The following is a 24,211-nucleotide window of genomic DNA, read 5'->3' on the forward strand; positions in this document are numbered from 1 at the left end:
TATGGTGTGGCCTGTTGCTCTAGGCTACAGATTTGTGTAGCATGAGCTACAGCAATTGTAGCTCAATGGTAGGTATTTGTATATCTAAACATAGAAAAGATACAGTAAACAATAAGGTATAAAAGATAAAAAATGGTGCAGCTGTGTAGGGCACATACCATGAATGGAGCTTGCAGGAATGGAAGTTGCTTTGGTGAGTCAGTGCGTGAGTGGATGCGAAGGGAATGTGAATGCGAAGGCCTGGGATATGACTGTGCACTCCTGTAGACTTGAACACTTAGGCTGCACTAAATAGATTCAGAAAATAGTTTTCTTTCTTTAATGCTAGATTAACCTTACTGTTACACCTTTATACTTTATAAACTTGTTAACTTTTAAGAAGTTTATAAAAACTTTTAAAAAACTGCAGCCTCGAACTGCTGGGCTCAAGTAATCCTCCCGCCTCAGCCTCTTGAGTAGCTAGGACTACAAGTGCGTGTTGACATGCCTGGCTAAATTTTAAATTATTGTTATTATTATTACTTTTTGAGACGGAGTTTCGCTGTTGTTACCCAGACTGGAGTGCAATGGCGCGATCTTGGCTCACCGCAACCTCCGCCTTCTGGGTTCAAGCAATTCTCCTGCCTCAGCCTCCCGAGTAGCTGGGACTACAGGCACGCACTACCATGCCCAGTTAATTTTTTTGTATTTTTAGTAAAGACGGGGTTTCACCTTGTTGACCAGGGTGGTCTCGATCTCCTGACCTCGTGATCCACCCGCTTCAGCCTCCCAAAGTGCTGGGATTACAGGTGTGAGCCACTGTGCCCAGCCAATTATTATTATTTTTTAAGAGACTGTGTTGCCCAGGCTGGTCTTGAACTCCTGGCCTCAAACAATCCTTCCACCTAGGCCTAGACAACAGGCTGCAGTGTGCCATGATTGTGTCACTACACTCCAGCCTGGGCAACAGAGCATGACCCTGTCTCAAAGGGTAAAATAACTATTTAAAAACATAAAATAATAAATATATAAACCAGGAACATAGTTTATCATTATCGAGTATGATGTGCTCTAATAATTGTATGTGAATACCTTTTTTTGGGGGGACACAGAATTTCGCTCTTGTTGCCCAGGCTGGAGTTCAGTGACGTGGTCTTAGCTCACTGCAGCCTCCGCCTCTTCGGTTCAAGTGATTCGCCTGCTTCAGCCTCCCGAGTAGCTGGGATTACAGGCACCCACCACAATGCCTAGCTAATTTTTATATTTTTAGTAGAGTTGGGGTTGCATTATGTTGGCCAGGCTGGTCTCGAACTCCTGGCCTGAGGTGATTCTCCTGCCTCAGCTTCCCAAAGTGCTGGGATTACAGGTGCAAGCCGCCGCTCCCTGCCTTGTGTTATATTTTTATATGATTGGCAGTGCAGTAGATTTGTTTATACTAGCATCACCAGAAACACCTGCGTAACACAACAGTATTACAGCAGCTATGTCATCACTTGGCAATAGGAAATTTTCAACTCCATTGTAATCTCATGGGACCACCATATATGCCATCTATCACTGGTGAAAATGTCAGTGCACATGACTGTATAGGCAATCAGCTTTTGTCTTTTTAGTATAAATCTCCCACTGACTATAGTGCTTGATCTTAGAGATGGGGTCTCACTATGTTGCCTGGGATGGTCTCGAACTTCAGGGCTCAAGCAGTCCTCTAGCTCAGCCTTCTGAGTAGCTGGGACTACAGGCATGAGCCACCATGCCTTGAATGAAAGATATTTTCTTAACAAAGTGCTGGTTTAAAAAATTCTTAGATCTTTTTGTTCTGTTTTTGAATCCCGCGTGAGCTAAAACAAGGACAGTAAACTCTTTTACCTTTCCTTGTTTTTAGGCTGCTTAGATAGTTCCCCATTTCTGCTTTTAAAACTTTTTTTTTATGAAGTGAGATCAAGAAAAGGAAATCTTACATTTACAAACTTGACTTTTATGCTCAAACATAGTGAAAATAGAGAAAGTGTTAGAAATAGTCATACATGGTATTTGAACATATTCTCATCCACATATGAATAATTAATTTTGAGTATATAAGTTGTGTTGGAAGCCTTACTGTTTAATTTGCATGTCTCACCACACATATATAGGTTTTTCCCTTTAAAACCTGCATTTGTCTGCATCTAGATATAAGCTTAGTTTGGGAAGGCTAAGATTTGTGTATCAGAAATAGGCTTTGACAGACCTAAAATTAATGTTATCACAGTTCATTGTTTCAGTAGCATTTATAGATTGTTACTGTACCACTTCCTGACTTAAGTCAGAGATGACCAGCATTCTGAGTTAGGACATAATCAGTCAGGGTCCTGAGCCACTGGTGAATGGATTGAGAGAGGTAGTGTGTCTGCACTTGTATTTCTCCTTCTCAGAAAGGTCAGCTGCAGCCAGGTGCAGGGGCTTAGGCCTATAATCCCAGGATTTTGGGAGGCCGAGTTGGGAGAATCTCTGGAGCCCAGGAGTTTGAGACCAACCTGCGCAACATAATGAGACTCCGTCTCTATTTATTAAAACATACTAATAAACTGAAGAAAAAATAAAGGGGGGGCCTTGGGTGGCCAAGGTGGGTGGATCCCTTGAGAGCAGGAGTTCAAGACCAGCCTGGCCAACAAGGTGAAACCCCATCTCTACTAAAAATGCAAAACTTAATTGGGTGCGGTGGTGCATGCCTGTAATCCCAGCTACTCAGGAGGCTGAGGCAGGAAAATTGCCTGCACCCAGAGGTGGAGGTTGCTGTGAGCTGAGGTCACACCACTGCACTTTAGCCTGGGCAACAGTCAGACTTTGTTGAAAAAAGAACAAAGCTCAGCTAAAAGTCTTCATTTCTTCTTGCCCCCTGACAGAAGCAGAACTCTAAAGCCTTAATTCCTTGATTTGCCTCTTTACCCTGATAATAGTGAGGAACTAAAATGCAGTGAGATGGAAAGTAGAGGAAAAGACTTCCATCCCAGCTAAAAACACATTCTGCTAAAAAAGCATTGCATTTCTCCAGAGACTAAAACCTCAGGCAGAGGAAAACATATCATTTTCTGACTTCTTAATCCCTTTTTCCTCTCTCTGTTCAGAGGGCCCAATAGACATAAACATGAGTGAAATTGGAATGGATTACATGCATGAACTCTTCTCCAAAGAACCAACCATCAAGCTCGGAGGTCACTGGAAGCCTTCTGATTGCATGCCTCGGTGGAAGGTAGGGTGTGAAGTCAGACCCACAATGCTGAGAAGCCCACCTGGGTTTTGCCTTTGGTCTGAATCACCGTGCAATTAGCTAACCATGACGTTTTGTCATTTTTATCCTACCGCCTCATGCAAAGTCTCTGCGTTGTGTGGAAACATTTTGCAGGAATGGGTTCCCACAAGGACTCTTTTGTAGACACAGAAATTTGCATTACTCTGATGACCAAGCAGGACCCTTAGGTCTTCCTGCCAGGAGTATTAACAAGGGGATGAGGGTGTTGGTGGTCTCTACTCACCCATTTGCAGAAGTCTTCTGCACAGAGTCAGTGCTTCATGCCTGTTCCCCATTGGTTACTATAAGATTACTGGATTAAAAAGCAAAGCTATCTGGCTTGACACTGAGATTTCATTTTTTACTGCCTGACCGTAGAAGCTGTGTCTTCAGCTTAAGTCCATTCTTTCAACAGATAACTATTAAAAGGCTTATTCTGTGCCAGCCTTGTTACGTGCTGGTGATGCAGCAGTCATCAAGGTGTTATCTGGAACAGATCAGTATCCAACCCACCGTGGGGATATAAAAACAATTTATTAACCAGCATTTGTACATTGCACGTTGTAAGGGAAAATACTGTTTTGTGAAGCTTATTTTAATTGTAAGCTTATAGATATATTTTTGTCACAATGTAGAATGTGTTTTTTCCTATGAGTTATGGCCTAGAATGAATTGCAGGCATACTATGTACTAGAATAACATTCATCTCGGTCCAAGGGCTGACTTGCCAACATAGGTCTTTGTTTAGAGGAAGCTGAGGACAGGATAGCCAGCCTCCAAGAACTCCTGTGGGTTGGTCACCAATTCTGCAGGTTAGTGTGGCAAGGAGTGAAAGTTGAGTCCTAACTGCGCTGCTTTTGCTGTGATGCACTCCAGGTGGCGATCCTCATCCCCTTTCGGAACCACCACGGGCACCTCCCAGTCCTGATCAGACACCTGATTCCCATGCTTCAGCGCCAGCACCTGCAGTTTGCATTTTATGTGGTTGAACAAGTGAGTGGTCCTTTCTTTTCCTTTCTTCTTTCTCTTCCGAGACAGCAGTTTAGGATGCTGCAGGTTATCCACTGTTGGTGTGAAGAGCCAGCAAAACTGAAGTCTTAAGATTAAGTTGCCTGAGGTGGGAAGGGAAGCAGAGAACAATTCTGTGCTCCTGGTTTGAGATGTTTATTGCCCATGACTAGGCACACTTGAATCCAGGAGAGAATTTTGTTTGCACATGAACAAAGGCCTCTTGTACGGTGGTTTTGCTGGTGCCTACAGGCCCCACACCCGGGAAGTTCCCCTTAAGATGAAGAGCTGCAGCAAGATCCAGCGCAGAGGATGTGGCCTTGGAGTCAAGAGGTTAGTGCTTGTCCTCTGTCTGCTGTTAATTAACCAAGTGGCCAGGAACATTTGCACCCTTCTCTGAGCCTCAGGGTTTGGTTTTGTTTTAATCTTAAAAATATTTGTACTGGGCTGAGTACAGTGGCTCAGGCCTATAATCCCAGCACTTTGGGAGGCCACAGCAGGCTAATGACAAGGTCAAGAGATCAAGACCATCCTGGCTGACAAGGTGCAACCCTGTTTCTACTAAAAATGCAAAGATTAGCTGGGTTTGAGGGTGCACACCTGTACTCCCAGCTTCCCGGGAGGCTGAGGCAGGAGAATCGCTTGAACCTGGGAGGCGGAGGTTGCAGTGAGCCGAGATTGCACCTTTGCACTCCAGCCTGGCAACAGAGTGAGACTCCATCTCAAAAAAAAAAAAAAAAAAAAATATATATATATATATATATATATATATATATATACACACATATATATATATAATATATATATGTACTGAAGCAGATATAGAGGTCATAAACTGAACAAGATGCAGGTGGAAAATTGAGTCTGTAAATCTCTTTTATCTGGTCCTGCATATTTTTTATTTGGCTTTAGATGGAACACAACTGTCCTACTGTGGTTTTCTCTGCGTGGCCTAGTTTACATGCTCACATTACTGATGTGGCTTCTGTAGGCGTTGTGAAGTATGTGATCCTTGAACTAGCGGCACTGTATCCATAGATAAATGAAAGGTTGACAGATTTTCCTGAATACACTGATTGTCAGCCTGAGGGCCTGTTGAATGCTCACCTCTCCCTGTGGGCACACTTTTGAGTCTTTTGCTCTAAGGGGTCAGCCTGGAGCTTGCCTTATACGGGAATGAGGATGAAGGGCTGAGCAGCACTGCTGAGCAAGGCCGGGCATCTGGGAAATGTTAACAGTCTATCTGCCTGTCCTAAGTTGGGTATTTTGATACTGGCAAGCATGAGTCAATGTAGCATTTACACTAGTTAGGCTGTTAACTGATTCGAACTGGTCTCTTCATGAGCCTGAATTCTTTGACTCTATAGGCTTGAGTCCCTGGCATGCTCAGTGACTGTTGTCTTAGATGTTAAAAATAAAACAAGACAAAATCAAAAACCACTCTTTGTAGTAGATTTGGTTTATGAACAGCTACAGATTGGTTGATATGCCGAAGAGAATGATTGGCAAGCAGTAAAAAGTAGAAATGGGAATATTCTCTCTTACCTTTGTGGAGTTTGGTACTCTTCTAAATTGAATTTCTATCTTCAGTAGCCTTGAGAGAGAAGCTTGGGTTTGCTACCATTTATATATATATACATATATATTTTGAGACAGGAGTTTCCCTCTTATTACCCAGGCTAGAGTGCAATGGCGCGATCTCGGCTCACCACAACCTCTGCCTCCTGGGTTCAGGCAATTCTGCCTCAGCCTCCTGAGCTGGGATTACAGGCACGAGCCACCATGCCCAGCTAATTTTTTTGTATTTTTTTTTAGTAGAGACGGAGTTTCACCATGTTGACCAGGATGGTCTCGATCTCTTGAGCTCATGATCCACCTGCCTCAGCCTCTTAAAGTGCCGGGATTACAGGCTTGAGCCACCGCGCCCGGCTGTACCATTTATATTTTTAAAGAAAATGGGGCCCAGAGGTCCAGTGACTTTTTCTTTTTTCTTTTTTTCCTCTCTGTTGCCCAGGCTGGAGTGCAGTGGCGTGATCTTGGCTCACTGCAGCCTCAGCCTCCTGGGTTCAAGCAATTCTTCTGCCTCAGCCTCGCCAGTAACTGGGATTACAGGTATCTGCCACCACGCCCAGCTAATGTTTTTGTATTTTCAGTAGAGATGGGGTTTCACAATGTTAGCCAGACTAGTCTCAACCTCCTGATCCCCCCGCCTCAGCCTCCCAAAATGCTGGGATTATAGGTGTGAGCCACTGCACCACCAGAGGTCTAGTGATCTCTGGGCCATACTGTGAATGTGTTGATGTGTGGTGCTGGACCTGGTTATACTAGCCCAGTGATCTTTTCCAGTTGGTTCTAATCAGCTCTTCTTTAGGCACAGCAAAGGCAGTAAAGATTTTGCTTCCAGATTATTTTTAAAATGAAGTTCTGTTTCTTTTAGGTTGGTACCCAGCCCTTTAATCGAGGCATGCTTTTCAATGTTGGCTTTTGAGAAGCGATGAAGGACTTGGATTGGGACTGTTTAATTTTTCATGATGTGGATCACATACCAGAAAGTGATTGCAACTATTATGGATGTGGACAGATGCCAAGGCATTTTGCAGCCACATTGGATAAGTACATGTATCTGTAAGTATCTTTTCCTCTTAATTAAAGAGGTTAAATCTGAAAGGATGATGAGCAATGTGAAGAAAAGGGAATCTAATTAGCTACAGCCTAGATGTGCATTAACTGATGGTTGGATAAGCACAGTGTGTATATCCATATAATTGGAACACTATTTGGCAATAGAAAGGAATGAAGTACTGCTATGTGCCAAAACATGGATGAACTTGGAAAACATTAAGAAGCTAGACACAAAAGGTCATGTATCACATGATTCCAATTACCTGAAATGTCCAGAATAAGCAAATCTATAGAGACAGAAAGTCACTAAATGGTAATAAGGGGCTAAAGAGCATGGGGGATTAGGGAGTGACTGCGAATGGGTGCAAGGCTTTGCAGGGGGCAGTGATGAAACATGTTAAAATAGATTGTGGTCCTGGTTGCACAGTTCAGTGAATAAACTAAAACCATTGAATGATATACTCTAAATGGGTGAATTGTGTATGGGTGTGTGAACACTATCTCACTCAAGCTATTAACAAATCAGTAAGCAAAAATTCATTTTGCTACTTTGATTGATGCATGTCAGCATGAGGAAGCAAGTTCATATAGTTCAGGTCAGGAGCACAGAGAGCACTGTTTTTAGTCCTCAAATGAATAACGTTCTAGGGAAAACAATTACCCTGTAACACACAGACGATTGATGTCCCACATCTCCTCCTAGGCTTCCTTATACTGAGTTCTTTGGCAGAGTGAGTGGCTTAACAGTGGAACAGTTTCAGAAGATCAACGGCTTTCCTAATGCTTTCTGGGGATGGGGTGGAGAAGATGACGACCTCTGGAACAGGTACCACTGCGCTGTTTTTGGGATCTTCTAGAAATGCTACCTTAGACTGCAGACCGATGCTATCAGATGTGGATATGATGCAAACCATGTGTGTAATATAAAATATTCTAGTAGCTATAGTTTAAAAAGTTAAGGAAAAAAAATGAAATTGACCAGATGTAGTGGCTCACACTTGTAATCCCAGCACTTTGGGAGGCTGAGGTGGGAGGATCATTTGGGCCTAGGAGTTTGAGGCCACAGTGAGCTATGATTATGCCACTGTACTCCAGCTTGGGTGACAGATTGAGGCCTGTCGTAAAAAATAAACACACACACACACACACAAATTACAAATTTTTAATAAAAATCTTAATTTAAAAGTATCTTAATATCTTAAAAAACAAACTGTATATCCCACCAAAGCAGCTATTTTCTTTTTTCTCCCTTGACATGGAAAAATAAACCTAAAATATAATTTAGCAGTTGTTTCTTGTAATAAAGAATATGCTCATTGTAAAATACAGATCAGTATAGAAATAGAATAAAACCCTCAACAAGAAGTAAATGTTACCATTGCATTGAGTTTATTTTGTGTTTAAAAAGTATCAGGTGAACAGTAATTTTAAATCTCTGTGCATCAGTTTTTAAAATCCCAAATCTCAGGATTGTGAGGATCAAATGATGTAATGTGTATGGAGCTCTGGCGCATCTGACATGGGATAAGCTCTCAATAGATGCTTTAATTACATCAGTATTAAATACTCTGTAAACAGGAACTTAAATGGCTCCATTTAATTCTATTATATAGATGCACTGTAATTTATGTAACTATTTCCTGTTGTATATTTAGGATCTTTTTTATTTCTCACTAGTTAGACTGTAATACAGTATTCTTTTGCTAAATTCCTGCAGGCGAATGTAGTCATTAAGGCTCTTTTTTTAAAGTTTTGTCCTTTAATGGATGCCAATAGGGTTCTTAAAGAATATTATAACTAAGCAGCCCTCCTGCCATAAGGTTCTAACAAAACTTTCCACTTTACAAACATTCTGTGTACAAAATGCCCACTTCATTGGAACCACTCCAACTGAAGAGTAGAATATTAGTGATATGTCTACAAAGATGTAGCTGTGCCATCACATAAGGCTTGTATTGTACAAATTTGTGTGAACAATCCTGTGTGTGAGTGGAATAAAGTAATACTTTTATGGAGTAAGTAACTAGTAACCTAATAAGGAACAAAGGCAAAAGAACTTCCACCTGCTTTCTGTTTACTTTGTAGCTTGGTTTTTGAAAAGTATGTGTTTGTTGTTAATTACAAGTAATACCTTGCTGATAAAAAGTCAAATGATAGACTGGGTACCATGACTCACACCTGTAATCCCAGCTCTTTGCAAGGCCGAGGCTTGCGGATCACTTGAGCCCAGGAATTCAAAAGCAGCCTGGGCAACTGTGAGACCTTGTCTCTACAAAAAATAAAATAAACTAGCCAGTTGTGGTGGCACATGCCTGTAGTCCCAGCTACTCAGGAGGCCGAGTTGGGATGGGAGGACTACTTGAGCCTGGGAGGTCGAGGCTCCACTGCACCGTGATGGCCCTACTGCACTCCAGCCTGGGCAACACGCAATGGACCCTGTCTCTTTAAAAAAAAAAAAAAAAAATTCAGATGCCAGACAACCAATGCTAATTGCTGAAATTCTGTTTTCGTGGGAGTAAAATGGCACTGAATACAGAGTATGAACTTTCTCATTTGTTGTATTTTTAATCTTTTCCCTTCCGCTTCCCCACTCTCTGACCTTGTCCACGTTACCTAACATGACTAAGCCTTTCCTCATTTGCTAGCAGGGGCTGGGTGGGCAATAAATGAAATAAGTAAAGCACCTGGAATGAAACACAGCAGGTGATTCTAATAACTGCACTCAGCCTGGCATAGCAGAGTGGCTCGTGCTATGGTAGTGCTGCCCCGTTGGCTGCATCGTCTGACTGCAGAGGTGTGGACCCTCACTCAGAGCCATCTCTTCTCTGTTCTGTCCCTAAACAGGTATGCTCTGCTAAAGAAGTCAAAAGAACAGCAAGGGTTGGATGGCCTCAACAACCTGAACTACTTTGCAAACATCACATACGACGCCTTGTATAAAAACATAACTGTCAATCTGATACCCGAACTGGTCTGTAGAAATCTGGAAAATGCCAGTTTTCCTCCCCACCCCTTTCTTTTCCATACAACATATTTATATATTGTGATGAGGAGTACTTTGTGAAGAGTACTTCGTATTTTTTTAATTGCCTTATTTGCCTTTAACGTCCTGGATTGTCGTGGCTTACATGGGTGTGTTTAGAGGTGTGTGACCTTGTGTATATGTTGACAGCTGAAATTCTTTATGGCTACTGATGGGTGGCCCCTTAAATTAATCTTGTCTTTGATTGCTGTGTGCACGGAAAGGTGTCCCTGTTCATGCTGTTTTCGGGGGAAAGCGGGTACTTGCAAGCATACTCATTTTGACATAATAGGTCCTCTTGTCAGAGATCCTCTACCACAGACATGAATAGCTGAGCAGCAGCCACATGGATTGATTGTATCCACCACCGTTGACAATAGCATTGAGCATAGCTAGCTTATTTCCATCACTACGTGTTTTTGAGCTTGCTCTTATGTTTTAAGAGGTGCCAGGGGTACATTTCTGCACTGAAATCTAAAGATGTTTTAAAAAACACTTTTCACAAAAAAATAGTCCTTTGTCATTACATTTTTTACTCATGTGTTTGTACATTTTTGTATGTTAATATATGAATAATTTTTTCAGTAAAAAATACATATTCAAGAACCAAACCTTGGTGGTGGTTTCTCTTTGTCTAGGACAGGTGGGCTTCTTGGGTGGGGTCTTTCCTCTTTCCTTTCCTACAGGAGTTCAACTTCAGGCAGCTCAGCTGCGCTCTGGGTCTTGCTGGGGTAAATAGTGCCTGACCCATGTTGCAGGTGGGTGGGCTGAGTGAAGAGCTACATGGTGTAACAGAAGCACTGCTCCCACATCGCTGCCAGGGAACACCCACACAGGTTTTCTTTCAGGAATCCCCAGGTGGTACCGATAATGTTGAATAAGACACTTGGGTAAGGGGACTTGGGGGTGAAGGGGATGGTGAGGGTTGATGGAGTTTGATTCCAGAAGGTTCTCTGGGATCAGTCTAGGGTTTATCTGCCTGATTCTGCTCAGAGGTTGTTATCATGACTTCTATGTGTTGAATGTTTGCCACTCACAGTATTTATAGTGTCAGATGCTGGGGACACAGTAATGGAGGAAATAAGGATCCATGGCCTCGTTAAGCTTGTGGTTCACTGGCAGTTATGACTAAAATTGTATCCTCAATACCTGCTCCAGAAGAGGAAGCTGTGGGTGATGAGTGCATGGTAGGGTGGGCATCTGGTGGGAATGTAGGGAAGGTGGCAGCGGGTGAGCTAGGGGAGACAAGAATATGGATGCACAGCTGCAGGGCAGGGAGGAAGCCAGTGTGGCTGGAGTGTAGGGCAGGGGGTGCACAGGGACAGCCAGGCTGGGGAGATGGGCTTGGGCCTTGCAGTGCAGGGCTTTTCAGGCCAGGGTGAGGAGTTTGTATTTCATCCTTATAGCCATGGATTGGAGAGTTTTCAGCAGGTGGGGCTGTGTGATGTGATTCGGATTCCATAGCAACTGTAAGAGACATCTCTGGCTGCAGGGAGAATGGGCGATGATACAGAAGCAGGGACGAGCGAGGTGGGTGCAGGGATGATGGACGAGGGGAGACTGGGAGATACTGAGGTCATGCCCCCAGGACCTGCCAGCGGTGATTGGCATGGAGGACTCCACCTAAGCTGCTGGTTTACCACTCGCACTGATGACAGGGCCATTCCCTGAGATGGGGGCACTGGAGTCAGACCAGATTGGTGGGGCAGATATGAGATCAATTGTGACTGCTGAGTTCAGGGAGTTTTGAGACAGCTTGGCAGAGATGGCAGGATGGGGGCCATGGGTGGACTGGGGAGTCTCTGGGTGGAGGAGGTTAGTGAGGACCCAGCAGTGGATGAGTCTGATGGGGCATTGAGAACAAAAAGCACAGAGTGAGAGAAGGTGGTGACCTTGGCCCAGCCTCTGCAGGTTGAGAAAAGGAGGATGAGTGGGAGCAGGCAGGAGGGTTGGGAGGCTGAGCAGGCCAGGAGGGAGAGTGGTCAGAAGCGCTGAAGGCAGCAGACAAGCGACACAAGAGGAAGAGGGAGGGAGACACAGCGACTTGGCAATGGGCAGGTGTTGGAAATGTGGCAGGACCCGTTTTGCTGACTCGATACGGTGGAAGGAGGAGATAGCAGAGTGTGGACGTCTCTTGGATTTCCTGGAAAGGGGAAGAAAGAGAAGGTCAGGGCTGCAGGAAGCATGCGAGGCTGGGGGCTGGGTGCTGAGATGGGGTTCGGGTTTTGGTTTTCCCACCAGAGAAGTTTGTGTGTATTTTCTGAACACAGGGAATGTCCAAGAGAGGAAGACAGCTGAATATGTATAATAGACCAGGTGATCGGGTGGGAATGTCGCTGAACTGCTGGCAGGGGATGAGATTCAAACCAGAAAAACTCAACAGGAGGAATTGGGCGCTCGGCATAGGTTATCCCTTTGGCAGACACACACCTGGTGAAGTCCGTTGTTGCTATGGAGAAGGTCAGAGATCCTTCCAGCCAGCTGCTGGAATTGGGATTCAGCAGAATTGCTTCCCGGCACCACCACTTCCTCCACACTCTAAACATCTTTTTTTTATTTTGAGGAGGTCCAGTAATAAAAATAGTTTCTATTAAGCACTTGCTACGTGCCAGGGCCCGTGCAAAGTGCATTACACAATGTGAGTTCTCAGCTCTTCGAGGTGGATGGACACTGCACCTTGTTCTAGAACAGGGCTTCTCCACATTGCTCTTGACAAGTGGGGGAGCCGTCCTGCTCATTGCAGGGGGTTCAGGAGCACCCCTAGCCTCCTCCCTCTAGGTATAAATCCAAATGGAACAGCTACTCTAGACAGACAAGCCACAGCTTGCCTGAGGTCACAAAGCCAGCAACTGAGCCAGCTGGGGGCATTTTTACCCCAGGGAAGATGCTCTTAACCCCTAAGCTGCATCTGCTGACCCAACTTTTTTGCATATGTACTCTAAACAGCTTTTGTTCACAGACACAGCTGAAAAGTCTATTATAAAAGTAACGTGAATATGTGCGTGCTGGAAAATAAGTGTAAACCTCTCCTTTCATGTCACCAGTTTGGCTGATGTCTAAATTTTTTATTTTTTTGAGATGGAGTCTCACTCTGTCACTCGAGCTGGAGTGCAGTGGTGCAATTGTAGCTCACCTCAGCCTCAACCTCCCGGGCTCATGCGATCTTCCCACCTCAGCCTCCTAAGTAGCTGGGACTACAGGTCCACGCCACCATGCTCAGGTAATTTTTATAAAGATGGGGTCTTGCCATGTTGCCTAGACTGGTCTTAAACTCCTGGGCTCCAGCTGTCTTCTTGCCTTGGCCTCCCAAAGTGCTGGGATTCCAGGTCTGAGCCACCATGTCCAGCCATTGGCTGACGTCCAGATCTATACCTGTATACCTAACTGCATGCTTAGGAAAACAAAGGCATAGTTTAACAACCATGAGTTGTCCTACAATTCCTTTTGTTTTTTTTCTTAATGTTTCCTGAGACCTCTTTTCCGTGATTGAAGAATTTTTTCAAATAAAGCTCAGATGTTACTTCCTTGGAGAAGCTTTGATGAGCACCCCTGCTTTTCTGATTGTGGGTCTTGAGAACCCTCATTTCGGAAAGGTCCCGCCCAATATCCTGAAGGAAGGAATGCAGCACAGAGAAGTGGAGAAGACTCTGAACAGACAGCTTCACGGGTTCTGCACTCAGCCTGTTAGTGTTAGACCATCCCCTTTTCATTCAGTCACATTTCTACACTCAGTCATACCTACCCAACGAAGTCCCCATCAGAGGGTCAAGAGGGCCAGGCCCGGTGGCTCATTCCCCTTATCCCAACATTTTGGGAGGCTGAGGTGGGTGGATCACTTAAGGTCAGGAGTTCAAGACCAGCCTGTCCAACATAGGGAAACCCTTTCTCAACTAAAAATACAAAAATTAGCTGCATGTGGTGGCACAGGCTGGTAATCTCAGCTCACTCAGGAGGCTGAGGCAGGAGCCGCCTGAACTCTTGAGGCGGAGGTTGCAGTGAGCCAAGTGCAATGCACTCCAGCCTCGGTGACAGTGAGATCCTGTCTCAAAAACAAAAAAGCTCAGAGAGCTTCCAGATAGCTGAACACATGGAGGTTTATAGGAAGGTGAACAAGAACTCATCCATGTTCTGGGTGGGTGGTGTGCCCCAACCCTATGGGGACAGGCTCAGGACCCTTCCAGACCTCACCATGTGCGTCTCATCTGCACCTTTACCTGTATTTTGTAAAAGAGCCTTTGTCTTAAACTGGTAGACGTCAATAAGTTTCCCTGAGTTCTGTGAGCCGCTCTAGCAAATTAATTAAACCCAAAGAGCAGGTCCTGGGAACCCCAATTTGAAGCTGGTCTATCAGAGGTTCTGGAGGCCTGGACTTGTGACTGGTGAGAAGGGACAGTCTTGGGGACCAAGCCCTCAATTCATGTGACCTGAGGCTATCTTCAGGTAGATAGCATCAGAGTGGAATGGGGGGATGCCCTGCTGGTACCCACTTCTTGGTGCTTGGGAAAAAACCCACACACATTTGACTATAGAGGTGGCTCACCCTTATAATCTCAGCGCTTTGGGAGGCAGAGGTGGGCAGATTACCTGAGATCAGGAGTTCGAGACCAGCCTGGCCAACATGGTGCAACTCTGTCTTGACTGAAAATACAAAAATTAGCTGGGCGTGATGGCAGCTGCCTATAATTCCAACTACTCTGGCAGCTGAAGAGGGAGAATCTCTTGAACCTGGGAGGCGGAGGTTGCAGTGAGCTGAGATTGCACCACAGCACTCTAACCTGGGTGACAGAGTGAGACTCTGTCTCACAAGAAAAAAGTCTTCTGTGTTGATTGTTGTAGTGTAACAGAGGAAAAACAGTTGCTTTTTCTGCTCTCACAGGGGCCGTCTGTAGTCTCTGTCACTCAGCTATCCAGATTCTCAGTTCTGCCCCCATAGCTGAAGCAGCCCCAGATAACATGCATACAAACAGGCATTCCAATAAAACTTTATTTAGAGAAACAGACCAGTGGCCATAGTTTGTCAACCCTGGAGTTTGGCTAAAAATCAATAGAAATGTGAACAGTGAAGGAGGATTACAGAACCAGGAAGTGACCCGGGGAATAACTAATAGCATGTCCTGAGTAGTTCATCACTATGTAACACATAATAGCAATAACATGGAAGGAAATCAAACCGCCAGAGGACAACGAAGTGGCTGAACAAGCCAGGCTCCGTCAACAGAGAGGAAAAGGAAGTGCCGCAAAGTGACAGATTACACAGGAACAAGAAACAGCAAGTGTGTAAGTGAAGAAAGGACACACCACAAGAAGGATGTGCTTCTTAGAGCAGAACCCTGGGCCAGGTACGGTGGCCCACACCTATAATCCTGGCATTTTGGGAGGCCGAGGTCGGAGGATCGCTTGAATCCAGGAGTTCAAGACCAACCTGGGCAACATGGTGAAACCTTTGTCTCTACTAAAAGTACGAAAAGTTAACCAGGCATGGTGGCAGGGCCTGTACTACCAGCTACTCAGGAGGCTGAGGCAGGAGAATTGCTTGAACCTGGGAGGCAGAGGTTGCAGCGAGCCGAGATCACACCACTGCACTCCAGCCTGGGTGACAGAGCAAGACTCTGTCTCAAAAAACAAACAAACAACAACAACAAAAAAAAACACGTAGCCACAGGCCTGACTTCACTTCCTTCCTTTCTTTTTTTTTTTTAGACAGGGTCTCACTCTGCCTAAAAGAGAGTAGTGGAGTGGCACAATCCCAGCTCACTGCGGCTTTGATCTCCCAGGCTCAAGTGATCTTTCCACCTCCACTTTCCAAGTAGCTGGGACCCCAGGTGCGTGCCACCACACCTGGCTAATTTTTAAATGTTTTTTGTAGAGATGAGGTTTTGCTATGTTGCCCAGGCTGGTCTCAAACTCTTGGGCTGAAGTGATCCTCCCACGTCAGCCTCCCAAAGGGTTGGAATTATAGAAGTGAACCACTGCATCCAGCCCTCACTTGCTTTAAATTAAAGTCTTTAACCAAACAAGGAAAAGTGAACCCAGGTTGGTGGGCTGAGCCCATCCATAGCTTTAGAGATGAGCCCTTGGTCAATTAGAGCTCAGCATCTGGTGGCCATGGGGAATTGGTAACAGATGGGACGTGAGCCAAGCCAGGCACATGGGCCTCTTCCCAGGAACTCTTTCGGGAAGAGGCTATATTTGTTTGCTGGAACAGCCATAGCAAAAGACCACAGACCGTGGCTTAGGCAGCACAGTTATTTTCTCACAGTGCTGGAGGCTGGAAGTCCCTACTTGCCGTGCCTGCTGACAGGGTTGCTTTCCATCAAGGCCTCTCTCCTTGGTCTGCAGATGGCGGCCCTCTTGCTGCCTCTGCATACGATCATCCCTCTGGGGTCTGTTCTTTTTCTTTTTCGAGACGGAGTTTCACTCTTGTTACCCAGGCTGGAGTGCAATGGTGCAATCTTGGCTCACCACAACCTCCGCCTACTGGGTTCAGGCAATTCTCCTGCCTCAGCCTCCTGAGTAGCTGGGATTACATGCACGCGCCACCATGCCCAGCTAATTTTTTGTATTTTTAGTAGAGATGGGGTTTCATCATGTTGACTAGGATGGTCTCGATCTCTTTACCTCGTGATCCACCCGCCTCGCCCTCCCAAAGTGCTGGGGTTACAGATGTGAGCTACCACGCCCGGTGTAAAGCAAGTTCTCAATGACCTACAAAGACACTTAGACTCACACACAATAATAGTGGGAGACTTTAACACCCCATTGTCAATATTAGATCAACCAGACAGAAAATTAACAAGGATATCCAGGACTTGAACTCAGACCTGGACCAAGCAAACCTTATAGACATTTACAGAACTCCCCAACCCAAATTCACAGAATATACATTCTTCTCAGCACCACATTACACCTACCCTAAAACTGACCACATAACTTGAAGTAAATCACTCCTCAGCAAATGCAAAAGAATGGAAATCATAACAAACAGTCTCTCAGACCACCGCACAATCAAATTAGAAGTCAGAATTCAGAAACTAACTCAGAACTGCACAACTTCATGGAAACTGAACAACTGGCTCTTGAATGTTGACTGCATAAACAATGAAAAGAAGGCAGAAATAAAGATGTTTTTCAAAACCAAACAAGAATGAACGCACAATGTACCAGAATATCTGGGACACATTTAAAGCCGTGTGTAGAGGAAACTTAATACCAATAAATGCCCACATGAGAAGCAAGGAAAGATATAAAATTGACACCGTATCATCAAAATTGAAAGAGCTCAAGGAGCAAGATCAAAAAAACTCGGAAGCTAGCAGAAGACAAGAAATAACTAAGATCACAGCAAAACTGAAGGATACAGAGACACAAAAAACCCTTCAAAAAATCAGTAAATCCAGAAGCTGTTTTTTTGAAAAGTTCAACAAAATAGACTGACCCCTAGCCAGATTAGTTGAAATGAAGAGAGAATAATCAAATAGATGCAATAAAAACGATAAAAGGGATGTCACCAAAGATTAAACAGAAATACGAACCACCATCAGAGACTACTATAAACAACTCTGTGCATATAAACCAGTAAACCTGGAAGAAAGGGCTAAATTCCTGGACACTTACACCCTTCCAAGCCTAAACCAGGAAGAAGTTGAAATTCTGAATAGACCAATAACAAGGCCTGAAGTTGAGGCAGCAATTAATGGCCTACCAACCAAAAAAAAGCCTAAGTCCAGATGGGTTCACAGCCGAATTCTACCAGACACAAAAAAAGGAGGTGGTACGACTCCTGAAGCTAATCCAAACAATCCAGAAGCAGGGAATCCTCCCGAAATCTTTTTATGACACCAATATCCTGATACCAAAATCTGGCAAGACTCAACAAGAAAAGAAAACTTCTGGCCATCAATGATGAACATAGATGCAAAAATCTTCAATAAAATACTGGCAAGCTGGTTGCAACAGCACATCAAAAAGCTTATCCATCACAGTCGAATAGGCTTCATTCTGGGGATGCAAGGCTGGTTCAACATATACAAGTCTATAAACATAATTCACCACATAAACAGAACCAAAGACAAAAACCACATGATTATCTCAATGGATGCAGAGAAGGCCTTCAACAAAATTCAACAGCTCTTTATGCTAAAACCTCTCAATAAATTATATATGGACGGAACGTACCTCAAAATAATAGAAGTTGTTGACAACAAACCCACAGCCAATATCATACTGAATGGGCAAAAATAGAAGCATTCCCTTTGAAATCTGGCACTAGACAAGGATGTCCTCTCTCTCCACTCCTATGCAATATAGTATTGGAAGTCCTAGCCAGAGCAAACAGGCAAGAAAAAGAAAGTGTATTCAATTAGGAAAATAGGAAATCAAACTGCATCTATTTGCAGATGACATGATTATATATTTAGAAGACCCTATCATCTCAGGCTAAAATCTCCTTAATCTGATAAGCAACTTCAGCAAAGTCTCAGGATACAAAATCAATGTGTAAAAATGACAAGCATTCCTATCCACCAATGACAGACTTAAAGAGACCCAAATCAAGAACAAACTGCCATTCACAATCGCTAGAAAGAGAATAAAATACCTAGGAATACCACTAACAAAGGATGTAAAGGAAGTCTTCAAGGAGAATTACAAACCGCTACTCAAAAGAAACAAGAGAGGATACAAACAGATGGAGAAACATACCATGCTCATGGTTAGGAAGAATGAATATCATGAAAATGGCCATACTGCCCAAAGTAATTTATAGATTCAATACGCTATCCCCATCAAGCTACCAATTACCTCCTTCACAGAACTAAAAAAAATCACCTTAAACTTCATATGGAACCAAAAGACAGCCTGCATAGCCAAGACAATTGTAAGCAAAAAGAACAAAGCCAGAGGCATCACGTTACCTGACTTCAAACTATACTATAAGGCTACAGTAATCAAAACAGCATGGTACTGGCACCAAAACAGAGATATAGACCAATGGAACAAAACAGAGGCCTTGGAGGCAACGCAACACATCTACAACCATCCAATCTTTGACAAACCTGACAAAAACAAACAATGGGGAAAGGATTCCCTGTTTAAGAAATGGTGTTGGGAAAACTGGCTAGCCACATTCAGAAGGCAGAAACTGGACCCCTTCCTGGCACCTTATACTAAAATTAACTCCAGGTGGAGTTAAATATAAGACCTAACACCATAAAGACTTAAACATAAGATCTAACACCATAAAAACCCTAGAAGAAAACCTAGGCAAAACCATCTAGGACATAGGCATAGGCAAGGACTTCATGACTAAAACACCAAAAGCATTGGCAACAAAAGCCAATATAGACAAATGGTATCTAATTAAACTCCAGAGCTTCTGCAGAGCAGAAGAAACAATCATTAGAGTGAACTGGCAACCAACAGAATGGGAAAAAGGTTTTGCAATCTACCCATCTTACAAAGGACTTATATCCAAAATCTACAAAGAACTAAAACAGATTTACAAAAAAACAAACAAACCCATTCAACAATGGGCAAAGAATATGAACAGACACTTTTCAAAAGACATATTTGAGGCCAAAAAAATATGAAAATATGCTCATCATTACTGGTCATTAGAGAAATGCAAATCAAAACTACATTGAGATACCAGCTCACGCCAGTTAGAATGGTGATCATTTAAAAATCTGGAGACAACAGATGCTGGAGAGGATGTGGAGAAATAGGAACACTTTTACACTGTTGGTGGAAGTGTAAATTAGTTCAACCATTGTGGAAAACAGTGTTTCAATTCTTCAAGGACCTAGAAATAGAAATTCCATTTTACCCAGCAATCCCATTACTGAGTATATATCCAAATGATTATAAATCATTCTGTTATAGGGACACATGCACACATATGTTCATTGCAGCACTGTTTACAATAGCAAACACCTGGAACCAACCCAAATGCCCATCGATGATAGACTGGACAGGGAAAATGTGACACATATACACCATGGAATACTATGCAGGCAAAGAAAATGATGAGTTCATGTCCTTTGCTGCTACATGGATGAATCTGATTTTTTTTTTTTTTTTTTTTTTTGAGATGCAGGTTCGCTGTTGTTACCCAGACTGGAGTGCAATGGCACAATCTCAGCTCACCACAACCTCCGCCTCCTGGGTTCAAGCAATTCTCCTGCCTTGGCCTCCCAAGTAGCTGGGACTACAGGCGTGCACCACCATGCCCAGCTAATTTTTGTATTTTTAGTAGAGACGGGGTTTCACCATGTTGACCAGGATGGTTTCGACCCCTTGACCTCGTGAGAATCTGATTTTTTTAAAAAGGAAAAACTCAGGAAAGTAAGAATCCAGGGACCTTCATCAGCATGATAAAGAGCATCTATGATGAACCCACAGCTAACATGCATCCTGGTGAAAAACTGAATATGTTCCCTAGAAGATGAAGAACACAAACATGTTTGTTTTCACTGCTTTTATGTAGCATTGTTCTGAAAATTCTGGCTGGTTTAGTCAGGGAAGAAAAGAAAAGTCATCCCAGTTGAAAAGATAAATAAAGCTGTCTTTATACACAACCATGATCACACAATAGGTTTGGGTAAACTCTAACCTGTGGGCCAGCTTCTTGTCTTTGTCAATGATCACAGCTGTGTTCAGTAATGTACAGGTTGTCTATGGCTGCTCTCATACTACAATAGCAGAGTCAATCAGCTACAACAGAGACCCCTTTTTCCACAAGTCTTTAATAAGAAACTACTTTAAGAAAAAGTTTGATAGTCTTTGGTCTATGTAGAATATCCGATCAAATCTTCCAAGAATGTACCAGAACTAATAAGTGAGTTCAGCAAGATTGGACTATGTAAAGTCAACATACAAAAACTATTGTATTTCTATATATCAGTGATAAACAATCGGAGTAAAAATTTTTAAATATCATTTATGTCTCTGTCAAAATCTGAAATACAGAAATATCTGACAAAACACAAGAAGACCTATATACTAAAAACTACAAAATATTACTGAGGAAATTAAATATGACCTATATAAATGCAGACATACACTTCTTCAGGAGTAGGAAGATTCATTATTGTTAAGATGTTCATTCTCCATAAATTAATCTATAAATACAATACAATCCCAACCTTATGTCCAACAAGCCAGTAGGCCTTTTTAAAGTTGACAAGTCAATTCTAAAATTCATGTGGAAATGCAAAGGTTCTAGTATAGCCAAAACAGAACACATAACAAAATTGGAAAACTGATTTTGAGAATTAATATAAATCAATAGTAATCAAAACAGTGTGCCACTGGTATAGGATGAACATCCCTTATTCAAAATGCTTGGGACCCAGAAGTATTACAGATTTTGGATTTTGGAATATTTGCATATATATAAAATGATATCTCTAGGAGATAGGACCCAGGTCTAAATACAGAATACGCTTATTTTTCATACACACCTCATACACAAAGCCTGAAGGTAATTTTATTTTATTTTAATTTTTGAGATAGTCTTGCTCTGTCACCTGAGCTGGAGTGCAGTGGTGAGATCACAGCTCATTGCAACTTTCAACTCCCAAGTTCAAGTGATTTCTTGCCTCAGCTACCTGAGTAGCTGGGAGTATAGGTGTGCATCAACATGCTTAAGTAATTTTTGTATTTTTAGTAGAGATGGGGTTTTGCCATGTCGGCCAGAATGATCTCGAACTCCTGACACAAAGTGATCCTCCTGCGTCGGCCTCCCAAAGCTCTGGGATTATAGGCATGAGCCACCGTGCCTAGCCTCTGAAAGTAATTTTAAATATTTTATAATTTTTTGCATGAAACAACGTTTGTGTACATGAGCTCAGATATGGAACTTTCCACTTGTGAGATCAGGTTGACAATAAAAACACTGGATTTTGCAGCATTTCACATTTGGAATTTTTGAATTAGGGATGCTCAACCTATATAAAGATAGTCAAATACAGACAGTTCCCAACTTAAGGTGGTTTAACTTAGTAACTTTACAATGGGTTTAACAGAGTATCACTTAGCTTCTGACTGAAATCAGAAGTAACCCTACCATAATTTGAGGAGCATCTGTAAATTAATAGCATTCAATAGAGTCCACAGGCAAATAGATGACATACAGGCAAACCAGTTTATTTCTGACAAAGGCAGGATGGCAATGTAGTAGAGAAAGGATAGCCATTTCCGTACATGGTGCTCAAACAACTGGCTGTTCATATCCAAAAAGTTAACTTGAATCCATATACCTCATTCTACATATAAAAATGAACTCAAAATGAAGCATGCATTTAAATGTAAGACCTAGAACTATGAAACTTCTAGAATAAAGCATAGAATAAATTTTTTGTAAAAATTTTGAGAAAATTACTTGTGCTAGGCAAAGATTTTTTAGATATGACATAAAATGCAAACTCTGTAACTAAATAAAATTCATCAAAATTAAATAACCTCTGCTCTTCAGAAAAGACACTATTAAGAAAATGAAGTCAAGCCACAAACTGGACAAAATGTTCTTGTAAAGTAATAGTGTCCAGAACTCTTAAAATTCAACAAGCAAGGAAACATCAATCTAATATTGTAAATGGAAAAAGATTTGAAAACATAGTTCACCAAGGAGGATATACAGATGGCAAATAAAACATGGAAAGATGTTCAACATGTTTAGTCATTAGGATCATGCACAAAATCCACACCCACGAGAATACTACAAATAAATACTGAATACTTAGTGTGACAACACAGCAACTGAAGCTGTCCTATTCTGTTGATGGCAATGGAAAATGGTACACATGTTTTGGAAAACAATTTAGCAGTTTTTCTAAAAAGGGAACATAAAGCAGCACAGGACACTTTTGTGGGTGATGGATAAGATAACTATGTTCATTATGGTGATAGTTTCACAGGTGTGTACACCTGTCAAAAAACTTATTAAGTTGCACATCTTTCATATGTGCACTTTAACATATATCCACTATACCTCACTAAAGCTAAGGATTGTAGGAGCAAACACCTGGGGCACTGGCTGTGACATGGAGATAAAGAAGGATATGAAATGATGCAGTATAAAGCTAGAGTACTGACATGTCTTTCTTATAGCAATGACAAGTGGCAGCTGGGTGTTAAGCAAGCAGGTAACATGATCAGATGTAAATTTTTAAAATGTATATAATTATGGTTGCAGAATAGACCATGGTTTCAGAAGGTGGAGCAGTAGGGAAAAGAGTTAAAAGAGTTATCACAGTATTCAACATACAAGATTATGACCTGACCCTGGGTAAAGGCATAGGAGAGAAGCAGAGTCAACAAATAGATTGGGAGTGTCATTCACACTGAGAAAGGTACAGTGGAACGATCACAGCTCTTTGGCTAAGAGTATACAAGATAGAGCAGTTCTCATTCTATGTTCACTAAAAGCATATTTCTGAGATGAACATCCCTATAACACATCAGTGATCTATGGTACAGTGCCAAGCAATGTGTGCAAACATTACTACAGCTTAGGGAAAAAGCCTTATATTTATGCATTGGTCCTACCTTTACACTCCTTTCTATGTTGTTCAATGAGTAACATAAAATTCATATCATCAGAATAAGGCAACTCATCTTTCTCTGAGGCTGTTTCAGATGACCGAATTATGTCATCAAGGTCATCCTTGAAATACAGATGTCTTTTAACCTATAAAATAAATAACACTGTTTCAAAATGTCCATCAAATATTTATAGCATATATTAAATGTACACCAGTGGGAATTATTCATCTTTTTTTTTTTGAAAAAGAGAAAAAGAAGGGGAAAAAAAGAAAAAGAGGGAAAAAGGAATATTACTTCATTCCTAAAATGGGTTTCAATAATGGCCGATCAATATTTTGAGTGTTTAAAGTGGTTAATGCATATTTTATGTGTTTAAAATGGAGACCTCTATTGTGTTTATTTGTTCTGGCTCTGAGTTCAAGTCCTGGATATCATTATCAATTTGTTGTCTCGTTGAATCTAAATCTCATTATGTGTCTTATGTATCTGGGTGTTAAGATCTCTTATTGTTGCATTAATCCTTTTACCCTTGCATCCTTGTAGCTTTAAAATCTATTTTATTAAGTGTGAGAATTGCAACTCCTGCTTTTTATTTGTTTATTTTTGCTCTCCATTTGGTTGGTGAGTTTTTTTCCATCCCCTTGTTTTGAGTCTTTGTATATCTTTAGATATATCGTTAGATTTTGTGGATAATGTATATTTTGTGTGTTTAAAATGGAGAGCTCTATTGAGTTTATTTGTTCTGGATCTTAGTTCCAGTCCCAGAT

General features: G+C 42.3%; 1 pseudogene across 1 annotated transcript in view; it reads left to right on the top strand.

Annotated features, from left to right (window-relative positions):
• The window catches only part of LOC103791046 (beta-1,4-galactosyltransferase 5-like), a 36,932-nt pseudogene extending 26,419 nt beyond the window's left edge, over positions 1-10,513 (top strand). The window contains exons 9-13 of the transcript XR_013525702.1: positions 3,087-3,211; positions 4,127-4,243; positions 6,696-6,883; positions 7,584-7,706; positions 9,725-10,513. The product of XR_013525702.1 is annotated as a beta-1,4-galactosyltransferase 5-like (transcript). The remainder of the gene's footprint in view (positions 1-3,086; positions 3,212-4,126; positions 4,244-6,695; positions 6,884-7,583; positions 7,707-9,724) is intronic.
• The last annotated feature ends 13,698 nt before the right edge of the window (positions 10,514-24,211 follow it).

This window comes from Callithrix jacchus, chromosome 13 (genome assembly GCF_049354715.1).
Source record: "Callithrix jacchus isolate 240 chromosome 13, calJac240_pri, whole genome shotgun sequence".
Classification (NCBI taxonomy): domain Eukaryota; kingdom Metazoa; phylum Chordata; class Mammalia; order Primates; family Cebidae; genus Callithrix; species Callithrix jacchus.